This window comes from Oryza brachyantha, chromosome 7, assembly GCF_000231095.2.
Source record: "Oryza brachyantha chromosome 7, ObraRS2, whole genome shotgun sequence".
In the NCBI taxonomy this organism is placed as follows: Eukaryota; Viridiplantae; Streptophyta; class Magnoliopsida; order Poales; family Poaceae; genus Oryza; species Oryza brachyantha.
In genome coordinates this window covers 7,624,856-7,646,904 of record NC_023169.2, presented here as the reverse complement: position 1 = coordinate 7,646,904, position 22,049 = coordinate 7,624,856, and the positions used below count along the sequence as shown (strand labels likewise).

The window sequence follows — 22,049 nt, the reverse complement described above, 5'->3', positions numbered from 1 at the left end:
ATATGGGCATGGGTGAGCAGTTGTGGTAGAGACGGAGAGGACGCCATGATGTAGGTGCGGTTGTCGCGTAGGATGAGTCTGTCCTGGTGCGACCACTATGGGCCGGCTGTCCCAGCAGCGATGTCTACAACAAGCTTGATGTCCCGGTGCGACCACTACGGGCCGGCTATCCTAGCAGTGATGTCTACAAGAAGCTTGATGAGGTTGGGGTGGAGGCATGTTCTCGACAGATATCTGCAAAGGAGTGGCCTGAGACGCCGATAGCATGGCGTCTTCTGTGCATCGGGAAAGCGCATCTGCTACGATGTGGTCTCGAGCGGTATTCCACAGTGAAATCAAACCCAATGAGCCAATCACCTATAGTTGTCACCTTCGGGAGATTTGCAAACATGACAATCCAAACACGTTCTACGCATCCTTGGCGACGCCGGCTGCCGAGACCACGTGTCCGAGGTAGGAAATCTGTTGTTTCCCGAAGTGGCACTTGGAGCACTTGAGGACCAACTTGTTGGCGCGGTTGACGGACAAGACGGCTCGAACATGTTGAAGGTGTTCAGACCATGATTGGCGAGTATGTCGTCGAAGAAGACACTACCGATGGAGGAATTGTGCCAGGATGGAGTTCATGAGTGCCTGGAACGTGGCTGGTGCGTCCGTAAGCCTGAACAGCATGACCAAGAACTCAAAGTGTCCTTGGTGAGTTCGAAATGTCATCTTGTGGATGTCATCCTTATGCATCTGAACCTCATGATACCCTGAGCAAAGGTCGAGCTTGGCGAAGTGGGCGCCGTGGAGCTCGCTGAGAAGTTCGTCCATGATCCGAATGGGGAACTTGTCCTTGGCAGTTGCCATGTTGAGGGCACGGTAGTCGACGCAGAACCGCCATGACCGTCGTGCTTGCGGACTACTAGTACTCGTGAGGAGAACAGGGACGTGTTGGGTCGGATGATTCCTTGTGCTAGCATGTCGGCCCACTGCTTCTCCAGTTCGTCCTTCTGCAATTGTAGGTAGTTGTTACCACCAAAATTTGGTAAAAATTCCTTAATGGATTCGGATAAAGAAAGCACAATTAGTCGATGGGACTTGTTAATTTCTTTTATCTATTAGGAAACATAGATCGTATCTAATAGGGATTAGAGTTAGAATCCGATCTGGACTATTTATTTCCTTTTATCTATTAGGAAGTGTAATATCCGACATGGATTAGTATCCACCCATGAGTATAAATATGTGCACCCGGGGTCATTGTAAATCCATCTACATCTACATAATATAGATCAATTACTCTCGGCGCATCGCCACCCTCCTCACCGAGGTTTCATTTCCGGTGGAACTTGGCACCCAACGCGGGGCTGCATCGTCTCGATCTCCGATGAAGGGATAAGTCCTATGTTCCGTAGACCCCGACGATCGTATCGGCTAGATCAAAACTATCTCAATCAGTCTGATCTTCTAATCTGCTTGTATGGTTGCTAGTTATCGTATCAGTTTCAACTTAGGTAACTTTCGTATCTTGAGTTGATCTGCACAACCACTTTGGGTGATCTACGTTGGTTTGATATTTGCTATTTAACATATTCAATCTAATATTGTCTCGGTTCGGTCCGACCTATTAGATTGTGTTAATCAGATAGTTTATATCAAATCAATGTATCTTACTCATCGTTTTATTGGAGTTCCAGCCGATAAGTTATTGTCATCGGCTCATCAGCTTGATAGAGGTCGAGATCTGTTTAGTATCTAGCTTGACATTGCTAGGCATAATCTTGAACTGTCTCGGCTTAGTTCGATCTTCTATGATTATTGCTAGTAAGCTAGGCTTGATATTTTCTAGATCTTAGTCGACCGTTAGTTGGTTATAGTCGATGATTCCTTACTGGTCTGCATGTTCATGGTAGAACTACGACCGGTCGATGGTGCATGCTGGGGGGAGGCTGACTGGTGGGGTGAATAGGTCGTCAAATTCCTGGAGCTGGTGCGGCAGTAGGTCGTCGAGCCATGCGGCGTGACAACGCGACGCTCGGTTGCTAGCGATGCCGTACAGTGTGACTTCCTTGTGGCCTCTCCAAATCGCCATGCGCATGTTGACGAAATCCCACAGGATGGGTCACAGAGTCCGCAACCATTGCGCACCGAGGATGATGTCGTCGTAGCTAAGGTCAAGAACAAAGCAATCGACATCGAACACCTCGGCAATGTGGAGGCACAACCCGCGGGCGACTCCAGGGCTCATTATGCGGTCGCCATTGGCCATCAACACGTGGATGCCCTGTCCGATCGGTTGCAGGTTGAGCCCTAGGCATTGAGCCAGGTCGGTGCTGATAAATTGTGCATCGAGCCAGAATCGACGAGGGCCACCATGTCTGTATCAGCGAGGCGAACAGGTTGACGCATGGTATTTTCGCCACTGATGATTGAGATCGCGTGAAGCAAAATTTGGGGCTCCAAGTTGCTCTGAGTGATTCGCCAGACGAGCACAGCGGTGTCCCCGGACGAATTTCTCGTCATGGTTGTAGCAGAGACCTTGCTTGCGGCGTTTGGCCAACTCAGCTGGGGAAAGTAGGCAAAGAGGGCACTATGGCGTCTCCGTGGTCACGAAGACCCACCGTGAAGACCTGTACCTGCTGCCACTCGATAAGGAGTTCGGTTCTATGGCTAGCCAAGGCGAGAAAACAATGATACTCTGCAACCGTTCCCATTTGTGACAAACAGTTGAATTCATCAAGAGGGTTGTTCGTAGTCCGCGAAAAAATTGCTCACAATGATTCAACCAATTCATTGAATCGTCCCAGCCAACAAACTTCCGGCATTCGAGCTTCTAAAAGCAAGGAACACTGGTAGCGCTGCCCCTGCTTTTTTGATAAATTGGCCCTTTTAGCAAATTTATTGCGAAACTAGCTCTTGAAAAAACTTCATCCAAAAATAGGCTGTTAGGTCAGCGCCAATTAGCTGGCGCTGAAGTACTGAAGAGTAGCATCAAGCTGACCGACGATCAATGCCTGCCAACGTGGACGATGAAGCCGACGTGGAGGGCGTCTCAGTGCCAAACTCCCTGGCGCTGGCATGTGGCAGGTCAGCGCCAAAGGATCGAAGCAGTATGCGCGTAATGGGCGCGACACGTACGAGCTGGTTCGTGTCACTGCTCGAGCGGATAAGCCGATGGATGCATGCATGGACCTGGCACATGTTGCTATCGCGCGCTAGCGGCGACGAGACATCGCTGTCCAGCGAGGCACGAGAAATGCGTGCGCCGACCAATATATATCTCCTAGCTCGCCCGACAGAGGGCAAGGTGCTACGCCTGCACAAGGCCATGTACGGCCTGCGGCAGGCACCGAGGGCGTGGAATGCCAAGTTGGATTCTACGCTCAACGGGATGGGCTTCGAGCCAAGCCCACACAAGGCGGCTATCTACCGGCGAGGAAATGGAGGAAATACTCTATTAGTGGGTGTTTACATCGATGACTTGGTGATCGCTGGCACCAAGGATGCGGAGGTGGCAGTGTTCAAGGAAGACATGAAGGCCACTTTCCAGATGAGTGACTTGGGGCTCCTCGCCTTCTATCTGGGGATCGAGGTGCACCAGGATGACTCCGGGGTCACGCTTTGCCAGACTGCCTACGCCAAGCGTGTCGTTGAGCTGGCTAGGCTCATCGATTGCAACCCAGGCCTCACTCTGATGGAGGAAAGGCTGAAGTTGAGCCGAGAAAACACGATGGAGGTGGACGCTATGCAGTACCAGCGTCCTATGGGGAGCCTTCACTATCTCACCCACACACGGCCGGACTTGGCATTCTCTGTCAGCTACTTTAGTCAGTTCATGCAGTAACCGACGACGGAGCACCAGCAGGCTACGTTAGTCAGATCATCCGCTACGTTGTGGGGACTCTCAACCACGACCTCTACTACCCAAGGAGCCCTGGAAAGGCACACTTCATCGGGTACACTAACAGCGACCACGTCGGCGACATCGACACTAGCAAGGGCACGAGTGGGATTCTCTTCTTCCTCGGCGATTGCCTCGTTAGCTGGCAGTCGGTCAAGCAATAGGTGGTGGACCTATCTAGCTGCGAGGTTGAGTACATAGCGGCCGACACTGCTTCGACCCAGGTGCTCTGGCATGCTTGACTGCTCGGTGATCTCCTCGGCAGACACTGGAGCGGTGGAGAGCAAGTTCGCTCTGGCCCTGGCATAGCGGCCTACACTGCTTCGACCCAGGTGCTCTGGCATGTTCGACTGCTCGGTGATCTCCTCGGCAGACACTGGAGCGGTGGAGAGCAAGTCCGCTCTGGCCCTGGCAAAGAATCCCTTTTTAACGAATGGAGCAAGCGCATCCGGGAGAGGTACCACTTCATCCGAGGCTGCTTGGAGGAAGGGAGCATCAAGGAGAGCTTGCGGATTTGTTTACCCCCTGGAGAGGATCAAGTTCCTTGAGCTTTGCTCCTGGATCGGGATGGCTCAACTTTCCCACAAGACTTAGGGGGAGAATGAAGTCTTGTCTGGTTGGTCTTGGTCTTGTGGTGTCCTGCTCTAGGACAACATCTTTTAAACTAGAAGGCAACTATAAATATGTATCCAACCTCCCACCAGGAAGGCATGACATTTGGTGATAAGTAAACAAAAAATTGCCCCAAGTTTGAGTGTCATTCTCTCATCAATGAGAGTAACAATATAGATACTAACACCGCTTGTATAGCTCCGTGCCCCTTGACTAGTTGGCGATGGGCGTGCCGCCATGCACGCAGTGGACGAGCCTGATCACCGTTGATGGCGCGGGACGCCCAGACGGAGTTCACGAATGCCATGCCAAGCCCCACGCCCAACACATTGTGCTCGTCGACACCGGCGTGCAGCGGCTTGCGGGCATCCTCCCACTGGAGCTCCGAGGACTGCTGGAGGACACGAGGGGACGGCACACTACAGGATGCACCACGTCGAGTGAAGGACAACGGCGAGGCGACGCGAGTGAGGGGAGGCTAGGAGCTAGGGCGGAGTTCAGGCCACGAGGCTGAGGGGGAGGTGGGCACATCGATGCCGGCATGTAGCGGCTCGCGGGCTTCTCCCACTAGAGCTCCGGGGAGAGCCGGAGGACGCTATGGGGCGGCACGCACTCAGGAGGCACCACGTCGGGGGAAGGACGACGGCGAGGCGGTCCAAGTGAGGGGAGGTTGGGAGCTCGAGCGGAGGCCACGAGGCTGAGGACGAGGTGGCTAGGGTTGGGTAAGAGCTACAGTCATATCGCATCTATTGCTCGATCGAACAGTCCTCGATAGCGAGGACCAGTGCGCAATTAACCAAAGTTTATGGATTATTTGAAAAAAACGTTAACTTCGACGTGGTGTCACTGTTCCAGGAACAGTGAAAGTATTTAAATTGATAATGCCACCATACAAAATAGTAGTAGTCAATTTCAGGTATGGCCCAGGGCTGATTGCAAATTTGCATGCAGTGTGAAATTTCTAGTCAATTTTTATATTATTGTTTGGTTTGTCCAGTTTGGTGTTCCTTTCTGATATTTTTGTGAATGAAAAAAAATCAGGTGCACTCATTTTAATGAAGGTGCTGATTTCAATTTGGTATTTCCATGCATGATGCAGTATTCACAGTTTTAGACTAATACAGAATAGTAGTTGTGCAAATCATATAGATAGCTAGAATATTTTTTCCTTCTCCCAAGCAGCCTGCCAAAGGGAGGTTTTCTTTTGTCACTGTTATTCTTGGAAAAAAATGTTACAGGGTTTTTTCTTATGACTGAGGGTGAAAATACAGCAACTTCCAAGCAGGTCATAATAGTCTTGCAATCAGACAAGAACAGTAAAATACCTTTAGTAATTGCTTGGCTTGTGAATATGTACCAAAGAAAAGGGAGCTGAGCTTTCAAGTGCTATACCAATAAATGAAGATGATCCACCTTTATAAAGTCCTCTAACCTGTGAGAGAAAATAGTCATACAATTAACTTTCTGGTAAGTATGTTGCTATGCTAAATTACACACTAAACCCCCTCAAAGAATCAGATGCTTGAAAATTATACCCTCACAGAATCAGAGATGTAAATAAATATCTAATTACAATCCTTAGTTCAATAGCAGCACATTCTAATATGAGTCCCAGCAATAATTATCTAGAAGTGTGATGCCAGAAAATCATTTGGCCAATGATCTTTTTAGGGGAAATTTTGGATGTCTTATTCACAGCCTATAGTGTAGAAAAGATGAAAGACAAAAATGCTACAACTCCATAGTATGGTAACGCGTTCATAGAGTAGTTATTTGTATCAAAAGAAGTATGCGAATCATCTTACCGGACATCAAGTTATAATATTATATTGATTGTTTTATGGGCCCATTGGGAATTGGCCCAATAGATAGATCGCGTAGAAAACAAAAGTTGTTTTCTGTTTTCTTCATGAACATAATGCCATAAGAATGGGAATGCGGTTGTTTTTTCAGTTTTCTTAGGGTGGGGGAGCAGGGTTTTTTTTTTCAGATCTCTAAGAGTCGCTACGCGTAAGGGGGCAGGGAGGATGGACGACTGTGCTTGTTTACATAGTAGATAGAGATATAAGTTGACTTCACAAATAAAAGTAAGATAAGTGTGATCTAGGCATCTCCCTGTATTAGTAGAGTAAATTTCAGCCATCTCACTTGTATTGTCTATGGAATGTTGAAACACATGCTTTGAGGGCTGAAAATAACCTTATGGTGTATGCTGATAAATTAACCCCAGACACATTTTTGATAAGAAGAATTTCCATGAGCCTAAGCACAAATATTTCAGTGAGAGATATGAAAAAACAAGGGGACTTACGCCTTCTTCAACCAGTGACCTTCTAGTACAATGGAAAGCGTTCCTGTATACCTTCCCATGAGCTGTGTTGTGAGCTTCCAATTTGACCTATCAATGGACAAACGATTGGCAAGAAGAAAATGAACCAGAATTGATACACATGTTCTATCCAGTAAATGAAACTGAACATGAGCTTGCAGTATTCTGCTCTACATGAACAGATACAACGAAAATTGTGCAATGCATTTTGTGTGAAATTTCTAGCCAATCTTTATATTATTGTTTGGTTTGTGCGATTGGTGTTCCTTTCTGATATTTTTGTCAATGAAAAAAACCCTCTGCACTCATTTTAATGAAGGTGCTGGTTTCAATTTGGTATTTCCATGCATGATGCAGTATTCACAATTTTAGACTAATACAGAATAGTAGTTGTGCAAATCAAATAGATACCTAGAATTTTTTTTACTTCTCCCAAGCAGCCTGCCAAAGGGAGGTTTTTTTTATGTCACTGTTATTCTTGGAAAAAAATGTTACAGGGTTTTTTTCTTATGACTGATGGTGAAAAACAGCAACTTCCAAGCAGGTCATAATAGTCTTGCAATCAAACAAGAACAGTAAAATACCTTTAGTAATTGTTTGGCTTGTGAATATGTACCAAAGAAAAGGGAGCTGAGCTTTCAAGTGCTATACCAATAAATGAAGATGATCCACCTTTATAAAGTCCTCTAACCTCTGAGAGAAAATAGTCATACAATTAACTTTCTGGTAAGTATGTTGCTATGCTAAATTACGCACTAAACCCCCTCAAAGAATCAGATGCTTGAAAATTATACCCTCACAGAATCAGAGATGTAAATAAATATCTAATTACACAATCCTCAGTTTGGGGGTGCTCCCAAGTTGGGTTGCAACAAGTGTTGGATGGTTGCCGTAGTGACCATCGCTTTGACCATGTGGATGATTTCCATAACTCGTTCCTGGGCAGTCAAAACCGTTTAAATGACGTCCTTTCACAAGTAATAACCACTTAAATGACATGCACAGGAATATAACCAACATGAAAAACAAATCAATGGAAACAACAAAAAGGAGTTGTCCACCTTTGTTCATATTCCTCATCTCATTTAATTTAAAGAGTATATGATGTGTGATGTCAAGATGATGTGGCAGCCATCTCACTCAAAAGTGCCCACAAAACCAGTCCAGGGATGTTATTTACATGTTTTTCATAGTTGGAGTTGAGGGGTAAAAGTTGAAACACGTGACGAGTTAAGGGACCAAATATAAACATTTCCAATCAAACCCACCAACCCTGGAGAAAACTGATTAATCAGGTGTGCTCGCTACGCCCTAGCATGTTATGGGAAAATGGATCAGCAATTCAGCTTGCCGCATCTGAAACAATGATAAAACGGAGAACAGACCTAGTCCACTAACAAAAGGAAATCTGATCAAAATGTTATGATTTTGAGACGTCAATGGTAAACACACGACTTTCAGACAATGTGGATAGTACCTCATGCTAGTCACGCCTTATTGCATTCCCAAGCAATAATTGCTGCTGCAGTGGCAGGGAATGCTCTTGCTAGAGTCGGACCAAGGCCAGCATAACATCCACCCATTCCAGCTCTTCTGTAAACCTGTGGCATTTCAAGCATGTGCTCTACTTTAATCAAGCATAAATTCGTAATGATCCACAAAGCCAATGAAAGTAAAAAAAAAATCATGAACTAAGCAAGGCCACGTACCATGCTTAAAATTGAAAGGGGTTTCGACTCAAATGAGGGTCAGGATCAGTCTGGATAATGGTTTTTGCAACGTCAAGTGGTAGAGTAGCTGTCCAGAACTGCAGAACAGTAGGATTTCTAACAAAACAGAAAAAGAATATTGCATTGAATTCAGGATATGTGTAGATAATTACCACCATCCCACTAATGCCACCACTCATGATTCCTATGCCAACATCATTTGCCAGAACTAAGTGATTGCCACTTGAAAACCAGGGTGAATCTAGAAAATTGTGCATCCAATACCGGCTGTATTCATAAGTGCAAAAGAAGACAGCATTGCCAACTGCCTCTCTAAACAATGTAGCCAAACCACCACGAAGAAGACCACAAACCTTCATTGCAATAACAACTTATAAAGTGGTAAAAAACCAACAGTGCTATTGACCAATAGAAGCTAATAAGGCAAATTAAGCTCACTCCATCACTTTGAAGTGCCTTTAGAGCACAATCTAGAGGACTGGAGTACCTAGCAGCATGCATTGCATCCTTCCCTTGAACTTGCATTCTGCATTGGAAAAATCTTGGCATTACAACATTAAATGACACAAGAATTATTCCTCCTAGCTCCTAGCTTATATTGGATAAATAGACTGGTAGACAGGCCTTTGGTAGTTCAGTAGAATAGACAGTAATTCTCGATGAAATACTAAGACTGTCACTAAAAGCTTTCTAGAAAAAAAAAACAGACAAATCAATTAAGCAATAACGTTTAGCCGCAAAAAGAAAGTTCATGTACAAACCTTTTCAGGCAGAAGATCAATCCCCAGGTTTCCTCTTACATAATGATGTCATCAGCTTGTTTTAGGACTTCATCAAAATAATTCAATCCCTGCAAATAATAACGAGTTGACAGGGGGTCCAACAAATAGAAATTGGGTCAGAAATGTTCGATTGTACGTTGCAAGCACCTCCACATTCTCAATTTTGACAAAAATCTGAATCGGGGCAAAGTGGCTTAACTTTGAGGGGAACTGACGTGCCTGCATTGAAACACAAATGGTAGCATTGTTTCGAACTTTCTTTCTAATTAATAAATGAAAACAGACAGAAGACTATATATTTGAACATAACATGCCGACCTGTACCCCGCACCAGCCACGTGCCCCGACCGCAGCGACCACGTAGACCGCTCGGGGTTCAGACGTAAACTGTCGTTGCGCCGACCTCGGCCGACCCGGGCTATGGCAGCATCTGTTGCCTCCCCGCGTCCGTTGGCCCAGGTTTCGCCGTGAGGCACCGCTGCACCTAGAACGACCACCCCAGGGTATGATTAGTTACAAACATGCTGGTTAGTAAATTTTTTACTAACAAATTATTTTTCCTTCGCAAATATGTTGTTAAGCAAAGGGAGCCTTAGTAACGGTTGCACGTAAAATCATTTCATATATTGGTTTATACCTAGCGGAGCAAGTCATAGATATCATACTTTTAATACACAGCCAGCCGACTGAAATTGGTACAGAGTAAAAGCCTGTCAACAGTGAACTTTAGTTGATTTATACTGCACCAATTTAACTTTCAAACTGTGTTAATTTTCACAAAGTCCATATTAATTAACCTGTGGAAGCTAGCCTGTGAAACTGATTTAATAAACATAAGAGGAAGCTAGGTAAACATTGCATTACCTTTGAAATGTCCGTGTTTTTATAGGGCAAATCTGTACACCAATACATGCCATCCATGATCCATGTGCATGCCCCAATAAATATAACGATGGCAATCATGGAGAAAAATGAAAAGTACTAATTTCAGAAGGTGAAAGTACATAGCACGAAAAGAGAGTAAATGCTTGGAGCTAGACTGCAGAGAGGATCATGCATATAGAGTTTTCTTACACAAAACGTTTGCATAGCAACCATTACCATCAAAAGGTAATTCAGTCGTATTCATGGATGTTACGACCTTATCCTAATGGGGTCTCCTGCTGCTGCACATGAGTTAGAAAACTGAAAGAAAGCATCAAGGTCTTAATTTGAATAATCCAATGTTTGAACCTAGAATGAGGCATTGAAAGGAAAATCAGAGATCCTATAAGTGAATTTTCTGACCGTAGTTTGTGAGATTAAGGTGAATAGCGAATATGAAACTGTAGGGGCATAACTACAGTCATTAGAAGAGTATATTTTTCCTGAACACAATACATGAAATGGTCACATGACATAGGCAGATATGTCACAATAGGTACCACATATGACAAAACAAATAGTACTAAAGAAAATTAGCACCTGTGTGATGAATTAGTATGAGCCTCATGTGCCCATATGAAAGTAACTTTGATAAATAAAAGAGGCATGCGGAAGCAGACAACCAGACATGATCAAAAGTTCAGTGAATCAAATGTGATATAGGTAAACGAAGGATACTATTTTGTAGAAGTCAAAAAAGTAGTAGGAAATTAATTTTTAGTGTGATAAGAAGCATTGATCCTTTTGTGTGAGTTGGATGTATCTATCACTAAAACAGAAAATTAAGCATGGCCATACAGATTAGGAACAAATAAAGGAAATGGTAATGGCATAAAAAAAAGAGCTTAAATTGATTTAGTAAAAAAAGAACACTAGTAATGTTGTCGGCGTAGTAAATCAAAATACCAACAGGTGGGGAAGGCATTGATCCTTCCTTCTATGTGGTACATATACCCTTGACATGATCAGAGGTTGAAGGAATCATGGCAAATACAAAAAAGTAGAGGTTAGTACTACATTGGGTAGAAGTACATAAAGGTAATCCATGTATTGATCCTTTGTGATAAGGTGGATATGAAACTAGGAAGGAATGTAAACTATAGGATCAATCGCACCATTAAAGATTAGGAGCATAATTAGAAGACATTGATAGCAGAATAAAAATTGTTAGAGTACTGCAAATTACTAGAACTAATTTAGTGAAAGAAAGCACTAAAGATTATGTTGACCTACTAAAGTTGTAACTGACTCTTAAATCTTTTATCCGATGAAAACAATAATAGATGGAAAATGTACCAATAAAAATATGTGGTTCCTGATTGAGCATTCTACTATGTAGGGTAGAAGTACCTAAAGGTAAGCCAGCCATGGATCCTTTGTGGTTAGTTGGATGTGAAACTAGGAAGGAACGAAAACTACTGGATCAATCACACTATTAAATATTAGGAGTAAAATTATAAAATCTTGATAGTAGAATGGGCACAACTAATCCACACCTTAGAGCGAATGGAAGGCTAGTTTGTGTGTTTCTTGCACGAAACAGGGCAGCTGTCAGCCGACCAATTCTGTGCTGCTGGTCTCGTCCTTCGTGCCAGAGAGGGTAGCGAGCCCTTCGGTTTCTCCGTGCTTTATGCCTTGCACGACGGTCTGCGCTGCCAGCGGGTTCGCTCACGCTGATTGGCTCAGTAAAAGCAGGGAAACAAAGAAGAGAAAACGAAGAAACAAAACGGCATGACCGAGAGAAGCCTTGACTGCTATTTTGTTGATCACCAGGAGGGACTTCCTGTGTAGATAATAGTTTTTATTGGATAAAATCTATAAACCAACTTTTTCGATTGTAAAATCTATTGAATAAAAGAAACTGTAGTGGAATGGTAAGTTAGCACCTTATAAAGTACAATACAATGGAACTATAAAATATCGAAGCCTCCACCAAGCCAATCGCGCTCATCAGCATCATCTTTTACCGATCGTAAAGTTGATACACTAAGATTAAGTTACTCCGTTTTGTATGGCATCTGAATATATTGGATCTATCGCAAGAGAAAGCATACATTAGTACTTTTAGAAATGATATGTCACTGGCTGGATAGAAACCTAATTTCACATACCTACTGTACCAAGAACACTATAAAACAGTTGAATTTGAATAGACTTATTATGCTTTCCTGGTCAGCATCCTTTACAGAACCGAGCATTCCTGTAGCATCAAACTCATAGTCAGGCTGATAAATTTTAGAGATGTTAAAATATATGGAACTCTAAGGAGGGGCAGTTCGATATATACAGACTGAGTACGTTGTGCATAGTCTACAAAAAAGGTGGTGTAACATAAACTTTGGACCCTTCTTAAAAGATCTACACTTCAGAAGAGAGCATATACAACTTTGTCAAGACAAAATTTAAGTTTCGCAAGGGAAACTCACCAGCAAAAGTGCAAACCCTATTATACCAAGAAGCAGAATCATGTAACACCTAAAAATAACTGCTGTAACAATCTGCGAGTAAATGGAGAATTACTTCAGCAACAATGCTACGGAACCAAATTACAATCTTTACTGGTCTGCAAACAAAAAATTGAGAATCATTTCTAGTAAATCAACAAGAAACTAAACTAAACGAAGAGTAAAAAGCTTGGAATCAGATCTCAGTTTTAATTAAAATTTGCAACTGGAGAATGTCATGTCCAAAACAAAGATTCTATAATGTTATTATTTAGATTTATGAGTGCAATGCTAGAACTCAAATTTGGAAGGCAAGAATATATTCAACTTAATTTGGAACTGAATTCTTGCTTTCTCAAAAAAAATGTGAAAACAACAGTATGCAAACAAAATAGAAGCTAATAAGGCAAATTAAGCTCACTCCTTCACTTTGAAGTGCCTTTAGAGCACAATCTAGAGGACTGGAGTACCTAGCAGCATGCATTGCATCCTTCCCTTGAACTTGCATTCTGCATTGGAAAAATCTTAGCATTACAACATTAAATGACACCAGAATCATTCCTCCTAGCTCCTAGCTTATATTGGATAAATAGACTGGTAGACTGACCTTTGTTAGTTCAGCTGGACTGATCAAGGCTCCACTACAGGCAGCAGAAGGTATTATTACCTGTAGCTATGGCCTAGAATCCTCACATTTTCCCTGGTGTAAAAAATTGTCAGAGAACTTAAGTTGAACTTTGATCAGGGCATGTCACATTAGTTACATTGATCATGCTCTTGCTAAACAACAGTTTAGGCCCTGCTTGGAAGGCCAGTTTTGAACCGAAACTGCTATAAATTACAGGCACAGAAAACTGGTTGTCCAAGAAAGGCTGTTTAGGTGGGCCAATTTCTATACTAAATCCCCTGGCTTGACGTGATTCACCAGGAGAATAAAAAAGCCTCAGGACACAACAGGGGAAAAAAACGACGCAATCGACATCTCTTTCTGTGTGAGCTCGATATCGCATTTGGGGGGCAAAAGAAATTCAAGGGCTGTAGCAAGAAGTGAAGTCCCATGCTTTGATTCGCTGCACCACCACCATATACAAACTCAATTTCAGTTCCCAACAGCATTTCTTTCCTCCATGCGAAATTCCACTAACGCCTGGGCTCAGGGGCACAACAAAATGATCCAGATATTAAAAAAAAAATCAGTGTTACCACCCTATCTGAATCACATCCGCTCAGCCCAAGTTACTGCACCACCCAATCACCCATAAGCATAGAAGCAAAAGCAACCGCAAGCTCACAACACAGGTGGCCAGGTGCACAAATGCATGACCACCACATGCCATGCATCAGGCTTGGATAGCTGAGCCACCTCAATGCCACCCACTTCTAAACTTGCCCTTTCCTGATAGCTTTGCCGGTTCGTGTTCCTCCCAACTCAAACCACTTGCCTTCACACTAAAAGATGAAACATCTCACCTTCCAAGATTGGGAACTGGTATCCAAACACAAAAACAAACAAATACGACAAACACGACACCATAGACAACTAACAGGACCTACACCAAAGGAAAAGGACGCCTCAGAGCACCCACAGTTCAAGATGGGGAACCGGGATCCAAAAGGAAGAGGCCCCAAAAACCATGACCATTGGCAGCAAGCATAATGAGGATAGCAATGATGGCATGGAATGATGTGGTTTAAATGTGGCAATAAGGGCTGAGATAAAAGCCACTAATATTGAAAGGTGTGCTTTAAATGTGGCAATCAGTAGGATTTCAACAATATAAGTCAAATTAGGACTTAGAGCGTTATAAGACTCAAAACAAACATACTGGTGCATCAACAAAGCTGTAAATTTCTTCACCTATCCGTTGTATAGTTCCATTGTATAGTTACTATATTTTTATTCTATAACTTTTTTTTGGACCGAGTTCTATAGTTCTATAGGTTCTTTTGGATGGATTTTGGTATTTATATTCTTGCATGTTTCTTATTTACATATGTAGTTCAGTTACAGAACTATGTAAATAATAAACATGGGAGAACGAAAATACCAAAATATATCATATTTCTTATTCTTCATTACTCCTTACTTTTTTTAAGTTGGAATTAACATGTTTTTATTCACTTCTTTCCAGGCTATTGAGGAAATTAAGGTTGGCATATCAGATGATATATTTAGCAAATATCAATCATCATTTGTGAATTTGATATTTCCCTCATTTAACTTTTTTATTTTTGTAAGCAATTTTAATCCCTACTCCTTTGCTGTCATAAAATGCCATCACTTATATTGAATTGATAATGCCACCATACAGAATAGAAGTAGTCAATTTCAGGTATGGCCCAGGGCTGATTGCAAATTTGCATTTAGTGTGAAATTTCTAGCCAATTTTTTTATTATTGTTTGGTTTGTCCAATTTGGTGTTCCTTTCTGATATTTTTGTGAATGAAAAAAATTAGGTGCACTCATTTTAATGAAGGTGCTGATTTCAATTTGGTATTTCCATGCATGATGCAGTATTCACAGTTTTAGACTAATACAGAATAGTAGTTGTGCAAATCATAGAGATAGCTAGAATTTTTTTTCCTTCTCCCAAGCAGCCTGCCAAAGGGAGGTTTTCTTTTGTCACTGTTATTCTTGGAAAAAAAATGTTACAGGGTTTTTTCTTATGACTGAGGGTGAAAATACAGCAACTTCCAAGCAGGTCATAATAGTCTTGCAATCAGACAAGAACAGTAAAATACCTTTAGTAATTGCTTGGCTTGTGAATATGTACCAAAGAAAAGGGAGCTGAGCTTTCAAGTGCTATACCAATAAATGAAGATGATCCACCTTTATAAAGTCCTCTAACCTGTGAGAGAAAATAGTCATACAATTAACTTTCTGGTAAGTATGTTGCTATGCTAAATTACACACTAAACCCCCTCAAAGAATCAGATGCTTGAAAATTATACCTTCACAGAATAAGAGATGTAAATAAATATCTAATTACAATCCTCAGTTCAATAGCAGCAGATTCTAATATGAGTCCCAGCAATAATTATTACAGACAGAGCAGCTATGATAAAATGATGCTTTATCTAGAAGAGTGATGCCAGAAAATCATTTGGCCATTGTTCTTTTTAGGGGGAAATTTTGGATGTCTTATTCACAGCCTATAGTGTAGAAAAGATGAAAGACAAAAATGCTACAACTCCATAGTATGGTAATGCATTCATAGAGTAGTTATTTGCATCGAAAGATGTATGCGAATCGTCTTACGGGACATCAAGTTATAATATTATATTGATTGTTTTATGGGCCCATTGGGAATTGGCCCAATAGATAGATCGCGTAGAAAACAAAAGTTGTTTTCTGTTTTCTTCATGAACATAATGCCATAAGAATGGGAATGCGGTTGTTTTTTTCGGTTTTCTTAGGGTGGGGGAGCAGGGTTTTTTTTTTCAGATCTCTAAGAGTCGCTACGCGTAAGGGGGCAGGGAGGATGGACGACTGTGCTTGTTTACATAGTAGATAGAGATATAAGTTGACTTCACAAATAAAAGTAAGATAAGTGTGATCTAGGCATCTCCCTGTATTAGTAGAGTAAATTTCAGCCATCTCACTTGTATTGTCTATGGAATGTTGAAACACATGCATTGAGGGCTGAAAATAACCTTATGGTGTATGCTGATAAATTAACCCCAGACACATTTTTGATAAGAAGAATTTCCATGAGCCTAAGCACAAATATTTCAGTGAGAGATATGAAAAAACAAGGGGACTTACGCCTTCTTCAACCAGTGACCTTCTAGTACAATGGAAAGCATTCCTGTATACCTTCCCATGAGCTGTGTTGTGAGCTTGCAATTTGACCTATCAATGGACAAACGATTGGCAAGAAGAAATTGAACCAGAATTGATACACATGTTCTATCCAGTAAATGAAACTGAACATGAGCTTGCAGTATTCTGCTCTACATGAACAGATACAACGAAAATTGCGCAATGCCATGCACTTTTCAAATAAGTATTTGTTCCACAAGTACAGGATAAACAAATGAAAAGCATATATGTAACAGGTTAAATAATTTTCGTCAACTTACACACATCATCATAGAAAGCTGGACCCTATTTGTTATATGTACTTGCAACCATGTAGGCTAGATACGTTGGGACATGTTGACCTTGATGTCTATATATGTTAGTATCCCTCTCAAAATCTCCGACGTTACTACAACCATTGCAAGATGCACTGGTCTTTGAAAAAATGGATAAGCATTTCCCCAAGTATTTGTACAAATCTAAAATAACGTCAACTCTACAAATAATAAAACTATGGATAAGTTCATTTTGGACAAAGCATTAAATTTAGCGGCAATCAATGGTATATATCTCATCTTCACAAGGAAACAAACTAAGCAGGCATCTTATCGCAGCAGCCATTAGGTCACTGGATCCAATTAAGCAGGAAAACCACATTGCGAGAGACAGATTCATGTCCGCTACCGGAAGGAAGATGTGAAGGAAAATACAGAAGCAAGCGACCTTGACGGTGTCGAAAGGGTGGCCGACCGCCACCTGGGCGATCCCGGCAGCGCATCCGGCGGCGTACTCCTTCGCGGCGTCACCCGCGCCGGCCATCTCCGCGTACTCCCCCAAATTATTTTTGGGGAAAAAGCTGTTCTAAGTTTTAGGGTTAAGACAAAGAGAGAAGCATCCGGATCTAGAAGAGAAGATAAGGTCAAGGCAAAGAGAAAATGTGGTGTGGGTAGAACGTGAGGGATGAGAGAGAAAGATGATTTGCATCCGCACGAGTGCTCACCGGAGGATGAAGCCGCAGGACGACGGCAACGCTGCAAGCGAGATGGAGAACGGCGCAGGCGGCGGACGAATTCATGAGGAGAGGGGAACCGACGACGAGGGGACAGGGAGATTGATTTTGGCGGAGTCGGTGGCGAGAGCATGCGGCGGAAGCAGCGGGACGCCGGAAACGGCGCTGGCGGCGGCCGTAGGTAACGGTAAGGACGGCTGCTAGGGGATTGCGGCCGTAGGTAGTATCTATTCAACGGTATGATCAACGGTAATATTTATGTAGCGTACTTTATTCCTCCCCCGACGGTAAGATTTATTACCAGTGTGTTGCTCAACCAGGGTCGTATCTGCGAATCAATATGTCTAATCAGCGGAATTAAAACGACAAAAATCATTACTATATAATTAATTGAGGATTGATTATTATAAACTTAAAAAATTAACTAATCTGATTTTTTAAACATGTTCTTTTTTACAAAATATACATCATTTAATAAGTTTGAGAAATGAGCACACTGAAAGAGAGAAGTTAACCTCATTAGAATATCTCCAACAGCATGGTTATTTTTTCTCTCCATTTGTCTATTTGATCAACTTGCCAAAAAGATTTCTCTCTATTCCTGCTGCATACTCCACCAGATTTCTATTTCCAGCTCTCCAAATAACCAGAACAAGGTGCAAAATACAGAGCATGTACTCATAACTATGTTTATCACATTAAAACCTAATCTACCAATCCTGATATGTATCATTAGGGAATGAAACGGAACAAAAAGATTCACACATCATGATAGTACCTCCACTTAGCCATGACCTGGCTGCTTTCAGACCCATGCATCCATCTTAGTATAACATTAATTGAGTTCATCATCTCCATGCCTCATTCAGCTAATTAGTAACTAGGAATATTGCAGCCACTATCAGACAGTCAAAGTGAGAATCATTTGTTCATCTCTGTTTCTTATGCATTCCAGTTCCCACTATTATCTGATCATGAGTTCAAGTTCAGAATACCATGCATCTAATTATAAGTGGCAGTGAGGAATATACTGCATTGCAAGTTAATCTGGCAGTGAGGATACACACATATACTCCATTGCAATATCTCAGATTGGAAAAGAGAAGAAGACCTCACGGCGAACGGCGGAGGTGGCCTGCGGACGGCACTAGCAACGCTCTTCCATGGCGGCGGCGATGTACTTTCACGATGGCGGCGACGGCCTTTTGAGGGCACGGCGATGGCCTGCGGCGTTGGCAGCCTGCGAATAGCGGCGGCGGCAGACTTCGAGGGTGGCAGTGGCAGACTTCGACGACGGCGGCAACTACCTCACAACCACGAGGCGGCGGCGACAGTGTAGAAGCTGACTGGAGAGGGGAGCGGTGGTGGGGTGACCGGGTCTGGACGGTGGCGACGGCGTCCTTGTCGGACAGTGGCGGGGGAGGGGGGCTCGCAAGACGGCGGCGTGGGGAGGCTGGCCGGACGATGGCGGGGACGGTAGATCCGAACGGCGCCGGCCTTGCATCGTTGCCTCGCTCAGGCGTGGAGAGATGCCGCTCACTCGGTTGGGAGGAGGAGAGATAGAGAGTTTGACTGGGCCCACAAATGGCAAGGCAGTTTGGCTAGCCAAATTTGGCAAGTTTGGGGGCTGGTTTGGCCATCCGGTTGGTCAGTCTGTTGAAGTACTCATTTTCATCAAAATGGCCAAATTTTAACTTGGAGAGTCTACTAGTCATGCTGTTGGAGATGCTCTTAGTTGCTCGCGAATGAGCCCTAGGTACATCGCATCCCTTATTTACCAAAATGGATTCTTTCATTTGCCCGCCGAGCGGTTTGAACGGTGATTTTGTTCTACATGGCAAACACATGCCATATTAACTTAAATTTTATCCAACATAACAATACACTCAACAATAAAAGTAAAAAATATTATCCGAGAACCCACATGTGACTAGCCACCTCATTTTCTTCCTCCTCCTCCCTCTCCTAGATGTAGTTCCTCTCCTCTCTCACTCCTTCCCTCCTCGTATCTTCTATCATTCCCTTTTCTCTACTTCTGCCACAAATTTTCAGTACAACCTATAGGGATGACAATGGGTTGGGCATATGAAGAGCAGGAATATATCCAACCCGATACCCGATCATGCATACCTGACCAATACTCGAATTGCTTAGCGGACAAAGTACTATGCCTTCACCCATGCTCGACTAGCATCCGCGTCACCGCGACTGCCTCCGTCGTCACGTTCTCGCCGTCTCACCCTCGCCCGTGACACATCACCGCGCCCGTACCCGTCACCACCAGCCACCACAACAAGCGCGCCTGCACCAACACAACGGTCGCGCCGCAACCGCCGCGCGCCGCCTTCCCAGCATTCACCCTAGCTGCCAAAACCGTCGTCGCTGATCCCATCATCGCTGCTCTCGCTAACCGTCGGCTGCATCTGGCACGCCACCACCGCCCATCCCCTATATAAAATCCCCCCAGCCCATGCACCGTCCTCCGCCTCTCGAGCTCTGACCTCTCCCGCTCTTGCCTCCACCGTGGCCCATTTGCCACCGGCGAGCGCTCCTCTTCAACACTCCTTCCTCCCTCTGTCAATATCGGGCCGTCACACACGTCGTCGTCGTGCCACCACGCCACACAGTGTGTGCCCGTGGACCGGTGCACTCGTGGCTGAGTCGCGCATCGCCGCATCGTTTCGCATTGCCCCATGTCGCATTGGTCATCGCCGTCGTCATCTCATCGTCCTCAATCCACCGTCGTGCCATCATTGATGAGCCCCTCCCTTCCCCTATCTCCTCTCTCAGCTCGCCCTCACCGCCGCCCCGCACCAGCCTTGTAGCCATCGGTCGTCGTTGTCACCTCCGCACCACCGTCGGGCCAAACCGAGGTCACCACCTCAGCCTCCCGCTCTCCCCGTCCTCTCTTGTCTCTCACGCCATCACGCCGCTCCTCTCCCTCCGCCACGCCTTAGATCTTCGTCACCGTCACGTCGGGTGGTCATCGTCTTGCCTAGCAACTGATGCTCGCCGCACCGCCACCCGCCGGCCACCGCCGCTGTTGACCACCACCCTCCCGCACCATTCAGTCGTGCTCCCTTTCCCTCCTCCCCTCGCTTCAACACCACCCCTCTATCCCCCTTGGCTTGTGGCACTGACACACGGGCCCCGCATGTCAGCAGCCCCTCTCCCCTTCGGGCTGGCCCGTGGAACCAATCCACTATGGACCTTTGCTCTTGTGTCACTGGCTAGTGGGCCCATCTTGTCAACCAATCTCTCTCTTGCTCGATTGATGTCAGCATTCCTCCATTATTGCGTACTAGATTTTCTATTTAACTTCTAAAATTCATAACTAATTCATCCGGTCTCTGTTTTAGCCTATTCAAATTTTTTAAATCCAGAAATATGCCAAGAATCTATTAAAAATAGTTTCTTTCTCTGTTTCAGTAGTTTCATAGCTTCTTTTTGCTTGTTTGCTTTGTTTGTCCTAGGTTTTGAGCCCGTAGAAGCGCCGGTTTTTTTTTGAAGTCATTTCCAAAGTTCCTCATGGGTCAGAGCTAAGGCAAGTGTCTTTGAACATATTGATCCAATATTTATAAAATTCTTTGTTTAACATTCAAACTTGCATTGTTTTAATTATATTATTTTATGTACATATTGGGCAATTTCTTTTACATATCCGTTGATTACTATACTTTATTCTTAAGCCAGGGTTAATTTGATTAGAAATAGGCTTAGATAATGCTTAGCCATGCTTAGTTTAATTAGCTCATGGGTTACTATTTCATTAATGATAGACCTTTAATGGTTGTGATCATGATTAATTAAAGAAGAGGCAAAAGCTCTCAAAACATTAAAATACACTGGTTTCTAGTATATACAGATTTTGGTTGCTACGAAAACAAACTGCAGCGAGAAAATATATTATCTCGACATACTGTTGTTCTACGTATACACTTATATATTGTTTCAGATAAACCTCAATGTACACATGCAAAATACATTAAGCATCAGAGGTACATGGAAATTTTCCTTTTATATCTGAACATGTAGCAGTAGACCATATTGTATCCGGAAATAGTAGACTATGATCAAATATCAGGCACAGTACACAACAAATATAATACTATTTGATCAGTCATTTTTACCTCCTAGTTTATTCTTGGTTGATCCACTAAACAATTAGGTGCGTTTGGTTGGTGGGATATGCCTGGATGGGAGATGGCCGTTCAGATTTTCGATGCGTTTGGTTCGTGGGTGAAACTGGATATGGTGGTCCAGAAAGGGAATATTTCACGAAAAGCAGAAAGGATCAGACATATTGATTGCAGCCATTCCGGAGATTGTGGAGGAGAATGATCAGATAATTGTTCTTTTATGCCATTCTTTGAACGCAAGTTATAATGCACCCATAGTACATGTTAAAGTGAATTGTTGCTAAGAAAGATATTATTCTTCAGGGTACAGGGAAGAAGAAAATGGAGGGGGAACTAGTGCTGCTTGAAGTTAAATATCCACAAAATGCTAGAGGGATAGCAAAATTTAATGT

The 22,049-nt window shown here is 43.5% G+C and overlaps 1 long non-coding RNA gene across 1 annotated transcript; it reads right to left on the bottom strand.

Annotated features, from left to right (window-relative positions):
• Positions 1–106: 106 nt before the first annotated feature.
• LOC102719263 lies at positions 107–17,726 on the bottom strand. Its single transcript, XR_001551686.2, has 24 exons — positions 17,510–17,726; positions 17,233–17,365; positions 16,474–16,560; positions 15,450–15,556; positions 13,315–13,407; positions 13,129–13,216; positions 12,690–12,761; positions 12,375–12,463; positions 12,150–12,296; positions 11,760–12,046; positions 10,414–11,661; positions 10,204–10,235; positions 9,658–9,823; positions 9,487–9,558; positions 9,319–9,407; positions 8,996–9,083; positions 8,710–8,910; positions 8,537–8,634; positions 8,305–8,428; positions 7,622–7,765; positions 7,412–7,520; positions 6,810–6,896; positions 5,824–5,930; positions 107–995 (listed from the first exon to the last, which is right to left on the bottom strand). It is a non-coding gene; the product is annotated as an uncharacterized LOC102719263 (long non-coding RNA).
• Positions 17,727–22,049: the final 4,323 nt, after the last annotated feature.